Here is a 21345-nt window from a genome sequence, read left to right as displayed (position 1 = left end):
TAAAAACTATGATAAACTTTGATTTAAAAGTTGTTATTCTGAGAAAATGATTTTTATTATGAACATGAAACTATATCCAAAAATTATGGTTAAACTCAAAGTGGAAGTATGTTTTCTAAAATGGTCATCTAGACGTCGTTCTTTCGACTGAAATGACTACCTTTACAAAAACGACTTGTAACTTATTTTTCAGACTATAAACCTATACTTTTTATGTTTAGATTCATAAAATAGAGTTCAATATGAAACCATATCAATTTGATTCACTCAAAACGGATTTAAAATGAAGAAGTTATGGGTAAAACAAGATTGGATAATTTTTCTCATTTTAGCTACGTGAAAATTGGTAACAAATCTATTCCAACCATAACTTAATCAACATGTATTGTATATTATGTAATCTTGAGATACCATAGACACGTATACAATGTTTCGACCTATCATGTCGACACATCTATATATATTTCGGAACAACCATAGACACTCTATATGTGAATGTTGGAGTTAGCTATACAGGGTTGAGGTTGATTCCAAAATATATATAGTTTGAGTTGTGATCAATACTGAGATACGTATACACTGGGTCGTGGATTGATTCAAGATAATATTTATCGATTTATTTCTGTACATCTAACTGTGGACAACTAGTTGTAGGTTACTAACGAGGACAGCTGACTTAATAAACTTAAAACATCAAAATATATTAAAAGTGTTGTAAATATATTTTGAACATACTTTGATATATATGTATATATTGTTATAGGTTCGTGAATCAACCAGTGGCCAAGTCTTACTTCTCGACGAAGTAAAAATCTGTGAAAGTGAGTTATAGTCCCACTTTTAAAATCTAATATTTTTGGGATGAGAATACATGCAGGTTTTATAAATGATTTACAAAATAGACACAAGTACGTGAAACTACATTCTATGGTTGAATTATCGAAATCGAATATGCCCCTTTTTATTAAGTCTGGTAATCTAAGAATTAGGGAACAGACACCCTAATTGACACGAATCCTAAAGATAGATCTATTGGGCCTAACAAACCCCATCCAAAGTACCGGATGCTTTAGTACTTCGAAATTTATATCATATCCGAAGGGTGTCCCGGAATGATGGGGATATTCTTATATATGCATCTTGTTAATGTCGGTTACCAGGTGTTCACCATATGAATGATTTTTATCTCTATGTATGGGATGTGTATTGAAATATGAAATCTTGTGGTCTATTATTATGATTTGATATATATAGGTTAAACCTATAACTCACCAACATTTTTGTTGACGTTTTAAGCATGTTTATTCTCAGGTGATTATTAAGAGCTTTCGCTATCGCATACTTAAATAAGGACGAGATTTGGAGTCCATGCTTGTATGATATTGTGTAAAAACTGCATTCAAGAAACTTATTTTGTTGTAACATATTTGTATTGTAAACCATTATGTAATGGTCGTGTGTAAACAAGATATTTTAGATTATCATTATTTGATAATCTACGTAAAGCTTTTTAAACCTTTATTGATGAAATAAAGGTTATGGTTTGTTTTAAAATGAATGCAGTCTTTGAAAAATGTCTCATATAGAGGTCAAAACCTCGCAACGAAATCAATTAATATGGAACGTTTTTAATCAATAAGAATGGGACATTTCAGTTGGTATCCGAGCGTTGGTCTTAGAGAACCAGAATTTTGCATTAGTGTGTCTTATCGAGTTTGTTAGGATGCATTAGTGAGTCTGGACTTCGACCGTGTTTACTTGAAAAATGATTGCTTAACAAATTTTGTTGGAAACTATATATTTTTAACATGTGAATATTATGTGATATATTAATCTCTTAACGCGTTTGATATTATGTGATAGATGTCTACCTCTAAAACAAGTCCCATTGACTCACCTAATAATAATGAAGAGTCAAATGTAAATTGGAATGATTCGTGGACTGATTCACAAGTTCCTGAAGAGGAACCGGAAGAAGAGTCGGAACCGGAAGAAGAATCGGAACCGGAAGAAGAATCGGAACCGGATGAAGAAGTAGAACCGGTGGGGGAAATAATAAAACGGTTAAGTAAAAGAAAATACTCAACCAACCGACCAAGGTTAATTATGGTCAATGGTGTTTCCGCCAAGGAAGCAAAATATTGGGAGGATTACCAATTCTCCGATGAATCGGATTTCGACGAGAATTCCGATGATGTTATAGAAATTACCCCAACTGAATTTAAAAAGGCAAAAGAAAATAATAAGGGAAAGGGCATAAAAATAGAGAAATCTAATTCCAACCCCGATGAACTTTATATGTATCGTCAACCCCCGAAGTCCTTAAGTTGTAACAATGACCCGGGAACCTCTAAACCACCAGGTTTTTCTAAACCGTTGTGGAAAACGACAGTTAGTATTAGGAGAACATCATATATCCCTAGAAACTTGGCAAAACGAACCAAAACCAAAGAAGAAGAAACGAGCGAGTCGGAATAAGATAGTTGTATTCGTGTGGTGTAATATATGTAATATAGTGTTCTTATGCTTTATGATATATGTAAAAATTGCTTGTATTAATAAGTATTTTTTTTATGAATCTAACTCTTGTCTATTTTACAGTTTAAAAAAAACACAAAATGGATAGACAACCCAATATTTTAAGAGACCTACCCGGAGACATGATTGATGAAATCGTGTCTAGAGTCGGCCAGAATTCCTCGGCACAACTATTTAAGGCGAGATCAGTTTGTAAGACATTCGAAGAACGTTCCAAGAATGTCTTGGTTTATAAGAGACTTTCGTTTGAAAGATGGGGGATATCACATTGGGAAACCCATAAGTTACGATGTGTTTACTTTGACACATATATTGCGGGGAACCCAAATGCTATTTTACGCAACGGGTTAAGAAATTATTTTGACTCAATATATCCGAATATTGGACTTCGTGATTTAGAAAAAGCGGCTAACATGCAACATAAAGAAGCATGTTATGCTTACGGATTAGTAATGTTCGCTTCTCACCAAAGTGAGAACAAGAACATCGGGCTACAACTATTAAACAAAACGTTTCCACAAGTGACGGAGTCGGTAATTGGGGTAAGAAATGAGGTTTTTAGATTATTACGGGACTGTTGGACATTACGTAACCCTCGTCCCTTTGATGACGTTACAACACGCTGTCTTATCAACGGCCATAACGGTTATGTTCCACAAGACCAAGGATGGGAAGTAGTCCTAGTAAAACCAGAATGCATGACTTGTTTCTGGACGTATGAATTACGTGTCTTTATTGCCTTTGCTGAACGACTTGTGTACTAGCTAGAATTATCTTCACAACTATCTTGTATCAAAGTTATTGTGTGCTATATTTCATGCTTTATGTAAAATAAGCGGTATTGTAAGTTTGTAAAATATTGTATAAAAGTTTGAACGCGAAATATTATTATAATCAGTTTTTCATATAGAATTGTAGTAGTTGAATTGTATATTAGCTACTAAGTATGAACTTAACGGGTAGGTACTACCCGAATTTAAACTTATAAAACGCTAATATGAAGAAAAAGCTTTTATAAATGAGTTCATATTATGCTACGAAATACTATTAACTACTCTTAATATTCTGTATGATTAACTTGTTCCATTTGACTATTTTGAAGGAAATGGCACCGACTACTCGACACACCGTGAATATGAATGAAGAGGAATTCCGTACTTTTCTAGCTTCAAACATAGCCGAAGTACAGGCTGCGCTACATACCAATAATAACCTTGGATCTAGCAGTACAGGAAATCGTGTAGGATGCACCTACAAAGAATTCACTGCCTGCAAACCTTTGGAATTTGATGGAACCGAAGGACCGATCGGATTGAAATGGTGGACCGAGAAGGTCGAATCGGTGTTTTCCATAAGTAAGTGTACTGAAGAGGACAAAGTGAAGTATGCTACGCATACCTTCACAGGTTCTGCGTTAACATGGTGGAATACCTATCTAGAGCAAGTGGGACAAGATGATGCGTACGCACTACCGTGGTCAGCATTCAAGCACTTGATGAACGAGAAGTACCGTCCCAGAACCGAGGTCAATAAGCTCAAGACAGAACTTAGATGGTTACGAACCCAAGGATTTGATTTTACCACGTACGAAATACGATTCACAGAATTGTGCCTATTGTGTCCGGGAGCATTCGAAGATGAGGAAGAGAAGATCGACGCGTTTGTGAAAGGATTACCGGAAAGAATCCAAGAAGATATAAGTTCACACGAGCCCGCCTCCATACAACAGGCATGTAGAATGGCTCACAAACTAGTGAACCAGATTGAAGAAAGAATTAAAGAACAGACTGCTGAAAAGACCAATGTGAAGCAAGTCAAAAGAAAGTGGGAGGAAAACGGTGATAAGAATCACCAATACAACAACAACAGCAATTACAACAATAATCGCAACATCAATCGCAACTACAACAAACGGCCCAACAACAACAACAACAACAGCAACTACAACAATCATCTCAACAACAATAATAACCGCAACAACAACAACAATCAGAAGCAGCTATGCCAAAGGTGTGAAAAGTATCACTCGGGGTTCTGCACCAAATTTTGCAACAAGTGTAAAAGAAATGATCATAGCGCGGTGAAGTGTGAGGTCTACGGACCAGGGGTTAATAGAACGAAAGGAACAAATGGTGTCGGAACGAGTAATGGCGGAGCAAGTAGTGTCGGAGCAAGTTATGCCAATGTAGTTTGTTATAAATGTGGAAAACCGGGCCACATTATTAGAAATTGCCCGAACCAGGAGAACACGAATGGACAAGGCCGCGGAAGAGTTTTCAATATTAATGCGGCAGAGGCACAAGAAGACCCGGAGCTTGTTACGGGTACGTTTCTTATTGACAATAAATCTGCTTACGTTTTATTTGATTCGGGTGCGGATAGAAGCTATATGAGTAGAGATTTTTGTGCTAAATTAAGTTGTCCATTGACGCCTTTGGATAGTAAATTTTTACTCGAATTAGCAAATGGTAAATTAATTTCAGCAGATAATATATGTCGGAATCGAGAAATTAAACTGGTTAGCGAAACATTTAAGATTGATTTGATACCAGTAGAGTTAGGGAGTTTTGATGTGATAATCGGTATGGACTGGTTGAAAGAAGTGAAAGCAGAGATCGTTTGTTACAAAAATGCAATTCGCATTATACGAAAAAAAGGAAAACCCTTAATGGTGTATGGAGAAAAGGGCAACACGAAGCTACATCTTATTAGTAATTTGAAGGCAAAAAAACTAATAAGAAAAGGTTGCTATGCTGTTCTAGCACACGTCGAGAAAGTACAAACTGAAGAAAAGAGCATCAATGATGTTCCCATTGCAAAAGAATTTCCCGATGTATTTCTGAAAGAATTACCGGGATTACCCCCACATCGATCCGTTGAATTTCAAATAGATCTTGTACCAGGAGCTGCACCAATAGCTCGTGCTCCTTACAGACTCGCACCCAGCGAGATGAAAGAACTGCAAAGCCAATTACAAGAACTTTTAGAGCGTGGTTTCATTCGACCAAGCACATCACCGTGGGGAGCTCCTGTTTTGTTTGTCAAGAAGAAAGATGGTACATTCAGGTTGTGTATCGACTATCGAGAGTTGAACAAACTTACCATCAAGAACCGCTACCCACTACCGAGAATCGATGACTTATTTGATCAACTACAAGGCTCGTCTGTTTATTCAAAGATTGACTTACGTTCCGGGTATCATCAAATGCGGGTGAAAGAAGATGATATTCCAAAGACTGCTTTCAGAACACGTTATGGTCATTACGAGTTTATGGTCATGCCGTTTGGTTTAACTAATGCACCAGCTGTGTTCATGGACCTTATGAACCGAGTGTGTGGACCATACCTTGACAAGTTTGTCATTGTTTTCATTGATGACATACTTATTTACTCAAAGAATGACCAAGAACACGGTGAACATTTGAGAAAGGTGTTAGAAATATTGAGGAAGGAAGAATTGTACGCTAAGTTTTCAAAGTGTGCATTTTGGTTGGAAGAAGTTCAATTCCTCGGTCACATAGTGAACAAAGAAGGTATTAAGGTGGATCCGGCAAAGATAGAAACTGTTGAAAAGTGGGAAACCCCGAAAACTCCGAAACACATACGCCAGTTTTTAGGACTAGCTGATTACTACAGAAGGTTCATCCAAGACTTTTCCAGAATAGCAAAACCCTTGACTGCATTAACGCATAAAGGAAAGAAATTTGAATGGAATGATGAACAAGAGAAAACGTTTCAGTTATTGAAGAAAAAGCTAACTACGGCACCTATATTGTCATTGCCTGAAGGGAATGATGATTTTGTGATTTATTGTGATGCATCAAAGCAAGGTCTCGGTTGTGTATTAATGCAACGAACGAAGGTGATTGCTTATGCGTCTAGACAATTGAAGATTCACGAACAAAATTATACGACGCATGATTTGGAATTAGGCGCGGTTGTTTTTGCATTAAAGACTTGGAGGCACTACTTATATGGGGTCAAAAGTATTATATATACCGACCACAAAAGTCTTCAACACATATTTAATCAGAAACAACTGAATATGAGGCAGCGTAGGTGGATAGAATTGTTGAATGATTACGACTTTGAGATTCGTTACCACCCGGGGAAGGCAAATGTGGTAGCCGATGCCTTGAGCAGGAAGGACAGAGAACCCATTCGAGTAAAATCTATGAATATAATGATTCATAATAACCTTACTACTCAAATAAAGGAGGCGCAACAAGGAGTTTTAAAAGAGGGAAATTTAAAGGATGAAATACCCAAAGGATCGGAGAAGCATCTTAATATTCGGGAAGACGGAACCCGGTATAGGGCTGAAAGGATTTGGGTACCAAAATTTGGAGATATGAGAGAAATGGTACTTAGAGAAGCTCATAAAACCAGATACTCAATACATCCTGGAACGGGGAAGATGTACAAGGATCTCAAGAAACATTTTTGGTGGCCGGGTATGAAAGCCGATGTTGCTAAATACGTAGGAGAATGTTTGACGTGTTCTAAGGTTAAAGCTGAGCATCAGAAACCATCAGGTCTACTTCAACAACCCGAAATCCCGGAATGGAAATGGGAAAACATTACCATGGATTTCATCACTAAATTGCCAAGGACTGCAAGTGGTTTTGATACTATTTGGGTAATAGTTGATCGTCTCACCAAATCAGCACACTTCCTACCAATAAAAGAAGATGACAAGATGGAGAAGTTAGCACGACTGTATTTGAAGGAAGTCATCTCCAGACATGGAATACCAATCTCTATTATCTCTGATAGGGATGGCAGATTTATTTCAAGATTCTGGCAGACATTACAGCAAGCATTAGGAACTCGTCTAGACATGAATACTGCCTATCATCCACAAACTGATGGGCAGAGCAAAAGGACGATACAAATGCTTGAAGACATACTACGAGCATGTGTTATTGATTTCGGAAACAGTTGGGATCGACATCTACCGTTAGCAGAATTTTCCTACAACAACAGCTACCATTCAAGCATTGAGATGGCGCCATTTGAAGCACTTTATGGTAGAAAGTGCAGGTCTCCGATTTGTTGGAGTGAAGTGGGGGATAGACAGATTACGGGTCCGGAGATTATACAAGAAACTACCGAGAAGATCATCCAAATTCAACAACGGTTGAAAACCGCCCAAAGTCGACAAAAGAGCTACGCTGACATTAAAAGAAAAGATATAGAATTTGAAATTGGAGAGATGGTCATGCTTAAAGTTGCACCTTGGAAAGGCGTTGTTCGATTTGGTAAACGAGGGAAATTAAATCCAAGGTATATTGGACCATTCAAGATTATTGATCGTGTCGGACCAGTAGCTTACCGACTTGAGTTACCTCAACAACTCGCGGCTGTACATAACACTTTCCACGTCTCGAATTTGAAGAAATGTTTTACTAAAGAAGATCTCACTATTCCATTAGATGAAATCCAAATCAAAGAAAAACTTCAATTCATCGAAGAACCCGTCGAAATAATGGATCGTGAGGTTAAAAGACTTAAGCAAAACAAGATACCAATTGTTAAGGTTCGATGGAATGCTCGTAGAGGACCCGAGTTCACCTGGGAGCGTGAAGATCAGATGAAGAAGAAATACCCGCATCTATTTCTAGAAGATTCGTCAACACCTTCAACAGCTTAAAATTTCGGGACGAAATTTATTTAACGGGTAGGTACTGTAGTGACCCGAACTTTTCCATGTTTATATATATTAATTGAGATTGATATTTACATGATTAAATGTTTCCAACATGTTAAGCAATCAAACTTGTTAAGACTTGATTAATTGAAATATGTTTCATATAGACAATTGACCACCCAAGTTGATCGGTGATTCACGAACGTTAAAACTTGTAAAAACTATATGATGACATATATATGGATATATATATAGTTAACATGATACTATGATAAGAAAACATATTATAAAGTATATTAACAATGAACTACATATGTTAAAACAAGACTACTAACTTAATGATTTTTAAACGAGACATATATGTAACGATTATCGTTGTAAAGACATTTAATGTATATATATCATATTAAGAGATATTCATACATGATAATATCATGATAATATAATAATTTAAAATCTCATTTGATATTATAAACATTGGGTTAACAACATTTAACAAGATCGTTAACCTAAAGGTTTCAAAACAACACTTACATGTAACGACTAACGATGACTTAACGACTCAGTTAAAATGTATATACATGTAGTGTTTTAATATGTATTTATACACTTTTGAAAGACTTCAATACACTTATCAAAATACTTCTACTTAACAAAAATGCTTACAATTACATCCTCGTTCAGTTTCATCAACAATTCTACTCGTATGCACCCGTATTCGTACTCGTACAATACACAGCTTTTAGATGTATGTACTATTGGTATATACACTCCAATGATCAGATCTTAGCAGCCCATGTGAGTCACCTAACACATGTGGGAACCATCATTTGGCAACTAGCATGAAATATCTCATAAAATTACAAAAATATGAGTAATCATTCATGACTTATTTACATGAAAACAAAATTACATATCCTTTATATCTAATCCATACACCAACGACCAAAAACACCTACAAACACTTTCATTCTTCAATTTTCTTCATCTAATTGATCTCTCTCAAGTTCTATCTTCAAGTTCTAAGTGTTCTTCATATATTCTACAAGTTCTAGTTATATAAAATCAAGAATACTTTCAAGTTTGCTAGCTCACTTCCAATCTTGTAAGGTGATCATCCAACCTCAAGAAATCTTTGTTTCTTACAGTAAGTTATCATTCTAATACAAGGTAATAATCATATTCAAACTTTGGTTCAATTTCTATAACTATAACAATCTTATTTCAAGTGATGATCTTACTTGAACTTGTTTTCGTGTCATGATTCTGCTTCAAGAACTTCGAGCCATCCAAGGATCCGTTGAAGCTAGATCCATTTTTCTATTTTCCAGTAGGTTTATCCAAGGAAATTAAGGTAGTAATGATGTTCATAACATCATTCGATTCATACATATAAAGCTATCTTATTCGAAGGTTTAAACTTGTAATCACTAGAACATAGTTTAGTTAATTCTAAACTTGTTCGCAAACAAAAGTTAATCCTTCTAACTTGACTTTTAAAATCAACTAAACACATGTTCTATATCTATATGATATGCTAACTTAATGATTTAAAACCTGGAGACACGAAAAACACCGTAAAACCGGATTTACGCCGTCGTAGTAACACCGCGGGCTGTTTTGGGTTAGTTAATTAAAAACTATGATAAACTTTGATTTAAAAGTTGTTATTCTGAGAAAATGATTTTTATTATGAACATGAAACTATATCCAAAAATTATGGTTAAACTCAAAGTGGAAGTATGTTTTCTAAAATGGTCATCTAGACGTCGTTCTTTCGACTGAAATGACTACCTTTACAAAAACGACTTGTAACTTATTTTTTCGACTATAAACCTATACTTTTTCTGTTTAGATTCATAAAATAGAGTTCAATATGAAACCATATCAATTTGATTCACTCAAAACGGATTTAAAATGAAGAAGTTATGGGTAAAACAAGATTGGATAATTTTTCTCATTTTAGCTACGTGAAAATTGGTAACAAATCTATTCCAACCATAACTTAATCAACTTGTATTTTATATTATGTAATCTTGAGATACCATAGACACGTATACAATGTTTCGACCTATCATGTCGACACATCTATATATATTTCGGAACAACCATAGACACTCTATATGTGAATGTTGGAGTTAGCTATACAGGGTTGAGGTTGATTCCAAAATATATATAGTTTGAGTTGTGATCAATACTGAGATACGTATACACTGGGTCGTGGATTGATTCAAGATAATATTTATCGATTTATTTCTGTACATCTAACTGTGGACAACTAGTTGTAGGTTACTAACGAGGACAGCTGACTTAATAAACTTAAAACATCAAAATATATTAAAAGTGTTGTAAATATATTTTGAACATACTTTGATATATATGTATATATTGTTATAGGTTCGTGAATCAACCAGTGGCCAAGTCTTACTTCCTGACGAAGTAAAAATCTGTGAAAGTGAGTTATAGTCCCACTTTTAAAATCTAATATTTTTGGGATGAGAATACATGCAGGTTTTATAAATGATTTACAAAATAGACACAAGTACGTGAAACTACATTCTATGGTTGAATTATCGAAATCGAATATGCCCCTTTTTATTAAGTCTGGTAATCTAAGAATTAGGGAACAGACACCCTAATTGACGCGAATCCTAAAGATAGATCTATTGGGCCTAACAAACCCCATCCAAAGTACCGGATGCTTTAGTACTTCGAAATTTATATCATATCCGAAGGGTGTCCCGGAATGATGGGGATATTCTTATATATGCATCTTGTTAATGTCGGTTACCAGGTGTTCACCATATGAATGATTTTTATCTCTATGTATGGGATGTGTATTGAAATATGAAATCTTGTGGTCTATTATTATGATTTGATATATATAGGTTAAACCTATAACTCACCAACATTTTTGTTGACGTTTTAAGCATGTTTATTCTCAGGTGATTATTAAGAGCTTCCGCTATCGCATACTTAAATAAGGACGAGATTTGGAGTCCATGCTTGTATGATATTGTGTAAAAACTGCATTCAAGAAACTTATTTTGTTGTAACATATTTGTATTGTAAACCATTATGTAATGGTCGTGTGTAAACAAGATATTTTAGATTATCATTATTTGATAATCTACGTAAAGCTTTTTAAACCTTTATTGATGAAATAAAGGTTATGGTTTGTTTTAAAATGAATGCAGTCTTTGAAAAACGTCTCATATAGAGGTCAAAACCTAGCAACGAACTCAATTAATATGGAACGTTTTTAATCAATAAGAACGGGACATTTCACACACGACCGTGTGTGTCAATCATTCGACCGATCAAGTTTTAAATAATGTGTTGTGTTCATAACACACTCGACCGAGTATATATACTCGAACGGCCGAGTGAGAGACACACTCGACCGAGTGTGTCTGTGAGTATAAATAGGCTGAGGTCTCGAACGGCTTAGAACACTTTGTTATTTTTGAGCGGATTTTACCTAGATTTTTTGAAGCTAAGGAAGGAGTTTTTGATCGTGCTTTTTACCTACATCTTTTTCTTGTGATCACAGCGCCACTAACTAGGTATTCTAACTCGTTTTAATTTGTTCGTAATCTTTGATTTTATATTCGAAGTGCTAAACTCAAATCGAACGATGTTAAGACTTAATCTGTTATAATTGATGCTATGAACTTGTTAGTCGGCCTGTTTAGATGTTATTGTGACCAGATCTTGAAGTAAAATCAACGGATTTGATTGATTTGAAAAGTTAGAGGTCTCAGATCTGATGAACATGATCGACCGAGTGTGCAACACACTCGACCGAGTGAGTTCACACATTCGACCGTTCCAAAACACACACGACCGTGTGTGTATTCACACTCGACCGAGTGTATAGAAACCCTAATTTTTAAGATTTTGCTATTTTTGATTGTTTTGTTATGATATCATGTTTAAACTGAATATGTTGCATAGTTTTGCTTTTAGAATGTCAGGTCCAAGTAGTAGGTTAAGTGGAACATGGAAGTATGACCTGGAATGTAGGAAAGCATTGGCCGAACATAGGCCTATCCTTGTAGAGACCAAAGTTGTTGCATCCCAGTTCACGAAGGATCGGTGGAAAGGTTTAGATTGCTTGACGTTTCTTCAGATTGGGAATCATTACTGTCCTAAGCTAATCCAAGAGTTCTATTCTAGTGTGACCATAGAGAAGAATTATGTTCAGGCTAATTTCTTTGGTGTTGACTATAAGTGGACCATAGATGACTTTGCAGATAACCTTCTATTGAATTACTGGGGAGCCAAGATTTACTATTCTAGTAAAGATCTTAGGAAGATTTCTAGCAAGTTTGATGCCGGTGGGGTAGCTTCTCACATCACTAAGCCAGGATATGTAATTGGTTCTAACAGTATTGAGGTCAGAGAGAGCGATGTTAGGGATGACTTGATGCTTAACATGAGAATTATCAAAAGAAATGTGGTGTTTAGAGATCCTCATGATGATATACTATCTGGTACTGAGGCTGTTCTATTGTACTGTCTTATGGAACGTATCAAGGTGAATCTTGGGCAGATAGTCGTTAATGTCATGAAAGATGCTTTGGATGATGAGGAAAAACCATTTCCTTATGCAGTTCTTTTAAATCATTTGTTTGATGATATTGATCTGGATGAGGACACGAATTATGAATGGAATCAGGTTCCAGAGGAAGTTATTGAAGGATAGTTCTCATGCTTATGATTTCATGTGCTTATGTTTATTTATGGTTGTTTTGTAATTTGATCAGGCTAGCTTGTTAGCCCTTATACTATGGTGTGTAATAAACAATAACTTGTGGATGACGTAACTGTGTGATTTATTTAATGTGTTTGTTATGTTTGTTAATTCATTGATTCATATAATTCATTAGATACCCCATGATACATGGAGGTAACTGCTTATTCGTTATGTTGTTTTGAGTGTTTTTCAGCTATTCACTATGTCTCAAGAACAACAGCAGATGTCTGATGAAGAACGTGAACCACGAATCCCATTATCTTCTGAGTTACCTGGTCTGATTGGTCGAGAAGATACAAACGTACTTGCGTGTGTTGATGAAAAGGGTTCAGAGGCCCAAAGAGGAGGTTTTGGTCCGATCATTGCTTTCTTGAAATGTTCCAGGATCTTTAAAGCTATTACTGCTGAATGCACTCCGTATTATTCTCATCAGAGAAAATTCTGGGAGGTTGACCAAGTTGTTACTGAAGATAACAAGAAGGTGATATTGAGTTCTGTCAACAACACGATTGTTCGTATTTCTGCACAGACTATCAGGGAAGATTTAGGGTTTCTGGACGATGATAATATGCCAACTGATTTGCTGATTCTGAAAGTTAGAAGGTGTTTAAAGAGATGTGGTTATACTGGTGACATAACCAAAGCTGTTAAATGTACGAAACTTCCAAGGCAGTATCGATACTTTACATACGTTCTTCTTAGATGTTTGAGCCCGATGCAAGGAGGTTTTGATGAGATGACTGCGAAATACAGCTCTATGTTTGTTGTGTTGGTTTTGAACGCTGAGTTTAACTTTTCACAGGTGATATTTGATGCAATGGTTCTAAACGTGAAGAGGAAAGTTCATCTGGTGTTCCCAAGGTTTCTTCAGATTATGTTAGAGAAGCAGGTTCAAGGGTTGGTAAAGATACCTGAGGATGAACTAAAGCAGAATCATTTAAATGATCAATCTTTCAACAGGTTTTTGCAGAGCCGAGTGGAAGTACCAGAGAAAGGGCTGATTGGTCATCTGATTAATGAGAACTATGTGTGTCCAGAAGTCTTGAGTTGCCGACATGAAAACAGTAATTCAGGGGATGAGACTGATATTACTATTGCAGGTGAAGAAGAGGTGAATCAACCTCCACCAAAATCAACTGGTCCTCGATTGGTTGATGAAGATGATGTAACAGCGCTTGATGATAGTCAAATGGATTTAGTGAAGCGAAAGTTAGCTGAAGCTCCCAAGGTGTCAACAAGAGGGAGACAGAAACGTTTGAAGATTTTGGTTAAAGATGGAAGTTCGTCTTCCACAACAAAGTCCCAGCCGAAGGTTGCTCAGAATGGTCCAGCTACTGGTGGATCTACTCAAGCTGCACCCACTCAACTACAACAAACTACATCTTCTCAGCAAGTTCAAATTTCTCAACTTTCTGAGACTACTGCAGGTGATATGACAGGAATTGTTAACCGAAAATTGATTCAGTTGTCTGCGGATTTTGCTAAGTTTCAAAAGGCAGTTGATGAAGATAAGAAAAAGACAACATCTGAAATGTCTGCATTGAGGTTGAAGATTGGTGAGCTGGAGAAAAATATGGAAAGTCAGGCTGGAGAAATTTTATCTCTTCAGACACAAAACCGAGATCTGACGGATAGATTGAACGAATGGGAGAAGAGGATTGTGGTTGAAGAAGAGGATGATGAACCAGATCCATTTGGTACTTTTGGTGAGGAAGAAGAGGACAGAGCTGTTGAAGTTGCTAAAGGGTACACGGAGGATAACCCGCTGTATGTAACTCCTCTTCAAGTTTTAACAGTTTCTGAATTTTTAGCTATGCAGGATCGTCTTAATCATACAACTGTTTACACTGATTTAGAAGAAGGGGAGATCCCTCCGGATCTGACCGAAACTGAGCAGGAATTGATGGAGCGTCTAGAGCGAGAAGCTAAGGAATCTGCTGACGCTACATCAAAAGCTGCAACTGAGGATTCGACATCAGGAGCTCAGAATTTTGAAGATGAAATGAGTGATACTGATGTTTTTGATGAAAGTGATAACAGTTTTGATGAGATTGTTATTGAGGATGAGCCAACTGAGCCTTATCCTCGTTATGAAGGCGTTGGTGATGATCTTCTAACTTTTGCTGATTATTTTGAGATGAATGATGAGCTTTTGAACAGAAAATGTAAGGAAAAGGAACAGAAGGAACAAGAAAGTGTGTTACCAGAAGGTTTCTTGCCGGTGAAGATCAACAAAGAAAAGATTGAAGTGTTGGAAGAAGAATGGAAGATTCAGATGCGGATTAGGAAGTATGTGATGAAACCTGAAGTAGCGCCGCAGTTTTTGAAGTTTATCGAGCACTGTGAGAGTTTACGTGTTAAGGGAAAGATCATAGCCTGGGCCTATATTAAAGAATTCGATATGTATGCGATCAAGAAAGAATATGGAGTGGATTATATCAAATCTCCATTTGAATTCAAAACGTTACCTTATTTTGAGTTTATGCAGGTGGCCAGGCTTAAGATGTTATATCAGGATTACAGTGGAATTCCTGATGTTTTGGTTCGTAAGATAAGGAGATCGTATCAGTCACCTAATTTCATAGGTTTTCGTCCTCAGTTTCCGAAGATTTCTTATCGAAGGAACAAGAAAACAGGGGTTAGAAGGAAGATAGTAAAATATCGACCTGTGAAGTATATGCGGAAGGTTCCTTTGAGAAAGATGTCGCAGCACTTCAGTCCTCGTTTTCGTTGGTGGTATTATGATGAACGCTCAGAGGAAGCAGTTATTGTGTTAGACAAGGATGGTGGAGATGAAAATGATTCTATAAGGGTTCTAGATCCAGTTTGGTTGCGAAACTGCTGTGAGGAAGATATGTTTACCCTTTACTACAATCGGATGCTGTATCGCCCAGAAAATCGTGTGCAGGCTGAACAGTACTGCAGGGTTGTGAAACTTTGCTATTTGAAGAACTGGGTGACAGATCCGTTTACTGATTGATAATCGAATTTTTATTTCTGTTCTAGGTCTTAGGGGGAGTTTGTTGGTGCATGAATCCCCAGTCGTAGTTTATTCTTACGTTTAGTACATTCGGTTATGTAATAATGTTATTTACTAGTGACTATTGATTACTATGGTGATTGTGCGTTCTTAGTTTATTAAATAATCAATATGTTAAACTGCACACAGTCGACCGAGTGTGTGTACACACTCGACCGACTGTGTAAGTCAGTCGACCGACTGACAGACAGACTCGACCGAGTGTGTCTGACTTGCAGTATATATACGGTTTAGACTTCTTTGATGAGGTTACTCGTCCCATTTGTTCCAAATCGTTGTTTCTCGTCTCCAGAAAACCCTAACACTGAATACCACCGAAATACATCATCTAGGTGTCGATCTAATCTAGGTTTTGCACTAGGTTCGACCAATTCAATCCCGAAACGACCCGTATCTCGATTTACCTCTATTCTATTGTGTTCCGCCTTTAGTTTAGAGTTCAACCGACCTAAGATCCATAGATTTATCGTCTACACTTTCAAATATCATACAGCACAAATTTCCTTGCTCTGCTTTGTTGTCTATGATTAAATTGTTTAGACTGTTTATGAGAAGTTATAATGAGCACTTACACATCACATATTATATATTGTTATAGGTTATTTACTTACTTATGGAGAATACAAAATATGATATTGTTGCATTATTTTGAACAATTTAGGGATGGAGCAGCAACATATTTCTTTTAGTTCAGTATCTGATCAGTTACCTTCTCAACACTCAAAATATCCATGGTTAGTTGCTCAAAACCTCGAAGCTAAAAACGAAGATCAGGAGCAGATATTCTACAACATAAACAACACATTGTCTCAATACCGATGTTGAATCCCTGAGTTAATTGGGAAACGTATCCGAGCATGTTTTCATGGTTGGGTGATTCTGTCCGAACATCCAAAACATGTCATATGGTCTCTTTGGAACCCATTGACTTCTATGATCATACGACTCCCCCCTTTGATTCATGAAGGGGATACTCTCAAATACGAATGTTGTTTATCGTCCCCTCCTGAAGACCCCAATTCGATCCTCCTGTTAACCATCAACAAAAAAGCTACATTTATTATTTGTAGGTTAGACCAAAGACAGAAGTTAAAATGGACAAAAATGTCGTGCGATTACCAACTAAGGAGAATTACAGGAAGGGACCATGGTTTCATACATTCTCTAACTTACTCTAACGGTAAAATATACTATTTGAGTCCTGTATTTGAAGGTTGTGATCCGTTTGTCATTCATGTTGACATTGCATTTTCTGAAAAAGCATTTGTGATAAAGCTAATACCTATCGTGAAATTCTCTCCTCAACCCAAACCTAAATACTCTTATAAAAGTCGTTATCTGAAAGGTTCGTGTGAAGAGTTATTCTTCATTTATGTATGTGTGGAATGGGGGAAAATTGTTTCCGTGTGTTTGTTTAGGTTGGATATGACGATAATGTTGTGGGAGAAAGTGGAAGACCTCAAAGACGCTATGTTTTTTGTGGGTTTCACTCGTGATAACTCTGTGATTCACAGTCCCGTAATTCATTCTGAATTGGGAGGTTTTGTACACATTCTTGACCAAATGGACAAAGTGATACATTCGTACGATGTCGAAATGAAGACTCTACCTCTGGGTCCTATGACACCTCTAGATTTATCACTAATGCTAGGGGACTTGCCAACAAGCTATGCATTTTGGTCGATGCGTGAATGCAGGTAAACAAGCTATGCAGTTTGGTCGATGCGTGAATGCAGGTATATATTTCTTTTCATACATGTTGTATATCTAGCAAAGTTGTAAAAGTCGCTAGTAGGGGACTAGTGGGTCGGGAATTTATAAGTCGGGGACTAGTCTGGTGCTGACCAACTTTGACTGGCTTTAAACTAAATTCTACACTTAGTGTTGTGGTTTTTTAAGATGTTTATGTCTGAAGATTTACAGACCATGCATGTAGAGAAGATAGAGAAGATGTGGTCGGTCTGTATGCTTAATAGTGAAAGACTGTTTGTTTTTATGTGTGCAAAATAACTTAATCATGTATGTAACATTTAGAAGCTTATTTCTGAGACTGCGAGTTGCAAACAAAATAAGACATTTTTTTATCTATGTCTTTAGAAATACAAATTGTCTGCAGTAAAAACGTCGCCATAAGACATAATATAATCTACAGACGAAAAAACAAACACCACCTTAATGACTAAATTGGACTTTTGACAACTTTAACACAATAAATATGCCAAGTCATCCGGCTAGTCAAGATTTAGTCGGCCTAGTCAGGGACTTTTACAACCATAATACTTAGCAATAGGTAATAATATTTTTTACGTAATATTTTGTTTAGGTTACAAGGTGATTATGGAGAAACAAAGTGCACTGTTGAATCTAAACAAGAGGGCAAGGAATATGGTATATAAGTTACAGATGAGCTTGAAATGAAATTTCCGTTTCATATTTTGGAGATGATTATGGATTTTTGTGTTGATGTAGACTACCTTAACTTCCGTTTGACCTGCAAACAATTCGCATCACTACCTGTGATTCGATGGAAAAACATAACATCAATACCAAGACTGAAGATGTATCCTTAATTTAGATTCACCATGGTCGATGGTCTTAGACAAATATCGAGGTTTTATAACGATAACCGATCCTATGTTGGGTGACAAGTATTTTATAAGAACACATCAACAATATACTGGATATCTCCAAATACATTGTTCTAGGTATGGCTGGTTGTTAATGTCAAAAAATACTACAGACGTATTCTTTTTTAACCCCTTTACAAGTGATATTCACAAGCTTCCACATCTAGACGTTGATTATATAGAAAGCTTTTCTTTTTCTGCATCACCTACTTCGCCTGATTGTATGGTTGTTGGACTCATGGCGGACTGGCGTGTTTCCATCCACTTTGTAAGTCGTGATCAATCCTGGCGTAGGCTTCAATTAGGTTTGGCATTCGTCGTCCATTCTACTTTAATTTTCTGACATTTCTTGGGAGAGATATTTACGCCTTGGATTATGGACGACTTTATGTTTTCAAACATATGGAAAACGGAGATGTGAATGAATCGGAAATTGCTGTGTCTGAAGTTCCCAACAAGAATGATAGACCTTCCACAAAATATTACCTGACGACGAAATCTGATCAACATCTTTTACTAGTTTTAGTGGATGTGTTTAAAAAATATGTTGATGTGTATAAGTTGAATCCATCTACATACGAATGGGAGAAAATAGACAGCTTAGGACGATATACGATTTATGTTTGTGATACAACATGTCTATGCTTTGAGGCCAAAACATCGAAAATGGAGGACATAATCTACTTTCATCGGTCATATTCTGGGAAGAGTAAGATAGTGTTATATTCTCTTAATGTTGTGATCGTATAGCCCAAACACAATGTCCTGCAATATAAGCCCAAGAGTCCATCCTTATTCTAAAACCAATTGGTGATAGAATGACTTTCCCTTAGACTTATATACATACATTTGTTTTGTCCCATGACCGATGTGGGACTTTGGTTTGCACCCAAACAAACCTCCCCTCAAACCCAAGTCCATCTGGGCCTCCCCTCCAACGATAGTTCGGATCCAACCTTTACCGCCGCCAACTCGGAACTCTCAACCTGGTGGGAGGGCAAGGAGATTTCGATACAAGGCTTCCAGGATCAACTCATCGTGCTAGGGTCCCCTCGAACGAGAGCTGGGTCCACTCATCGTTGGCTCAGGGGTGCGCCCTACTGCGCCGTCCACCACATCGGGGCTATGGCCCAGCTCTGATACCATTTGTTGTGATCGTATAGCCCAAACACAATGTCCTGCAATATAAGCCCAAGAGTCCATCCTTATTCTAAAACCAATTGGTGATAGAATGACTTTCCCTTAGACTTATATACATACATTTGTTTTGTCCCATGACCAATGTGGGACTTTGGTTTGCACCCAAACACTTAAAACACGTGAGTTTCACACATTCAACGACGACATGAAAAGAAGTTTTGGGGGTTTAGTCAAGCCTAAACAGCTTCTAAGGCCTCATGCGTGGGTCGAACCAAGTTGTACGTAGATAAATAAATACATTATATCATCATTTTTAGTTATGTTCTTTTAACACTCCAAGGCAATTTAAAACTCATAATCTTTTTAGTTAACCAAGTTGTTCGTAGATAAATTCGATATATCATCATTTTTATGTTTTTTATTACTCTTGCGCAAATCAAAACTCTTTTTTTCTCTTTGTTATTAAATCTTGCATTATAAATCAGTTACTCTTATGATTTATTTTTCTTCTAAATATAACTTGCCCATTATAATGGTTTTAGTCAATGTATACTTAAAACAGGTGCATTATAGCTAACATATACATCCAATCTACCAATCTTACCTTACAATGAGAACAGCTCTTCAAAAAAAAAAAAAAAAAAAAAAAAAAAAAAAAAAAACAATGAGAACAGCTCAGGTGTGGGTAAGAGTGTTTTATTCCACCGAAAGAAGATTATATTATTGATTAAACTATATTTATACTCCGACTCTACTACAAACTAGAAGTAAACGAATGTTCTGACCAACTGCATAAAAATTGACCGACTTCTATTGACCGAGCTTTGACCAGTAACTGTGTGATACAGTAAATCGTAGTGAGGGTATCTTGATATAACCGTAAAAAATAGTGATTTGTACAATGCATTTTTTGTAGATTTGCATTTTGTATGAACTACTCCTAGTTCTAATGGCTTTTTATGCAATAAAACTGAATACAGTAGATGGTATGAACGCTACACACAATAGAATCACAAGGTGTTAGTTGATATATAAGCGAATTTGTCAATGTAACTCGCTTTAATACTCTCTTCCGTAGTTTTTGTTTCAGAAGAAAACAAAAGAAAAGAATTGAAAGGAAATTAAAAAGTTTTGATGTTCTTGAATCTTTTATTGAAGAAAAGTAGAAAGAAATGGAAGGTTATTATGCTTAAATTTCTCTGCAACAGTTTGTTCCAAATCGAAAAGGTTAAAAATCTCTTGTTTTCTTTCTCTTCTATCCACTTCTTTTTCCTTCAAAATAAACCCGGGAACAGAGCGTAAACGACTTTATTTTTTGTATAAAACTTATTTATGTGGAGATGTCGTAGTGGGGTGATCTTTAATAAAAACCGTATGAAGAAATGTGACATTTTTTATTCTATTAGATATGTCTCATTTTCTTAGTTATGTAATAGAATGAAGGTTGTATCTGATTGGAACTTGTGACTTATTAAGACATTGTAACTACGTGTTTGTTGTTGTTGTCCTTCTAGTGCCTTGCTAGAAGAATTTAATATAATGTTACTATTCTAAAATAAATTATGTGATTGTAGGGTCTCATGATTATGGA

This window comes from Rutidosis leptorrhynchoides, chromosome 11 (genome assembly GCF_046630445.1).
Source record: "Rutidosis leptorrhynchoides isolate AG116_Rl617_1_P2 chromosome 11, CSIRO_AGI_Rlap_v1, whole genome shotgun sequence".
NCBI lineage: Eukaryota > Viridiplantae > Streptophyta > Magnoliopsida > Asterales > Asteraceae > Rutidosis > Rutidosis leptorrhynchoides.
Note: the sequence above shows the minus strand (reverse complement) of the source record.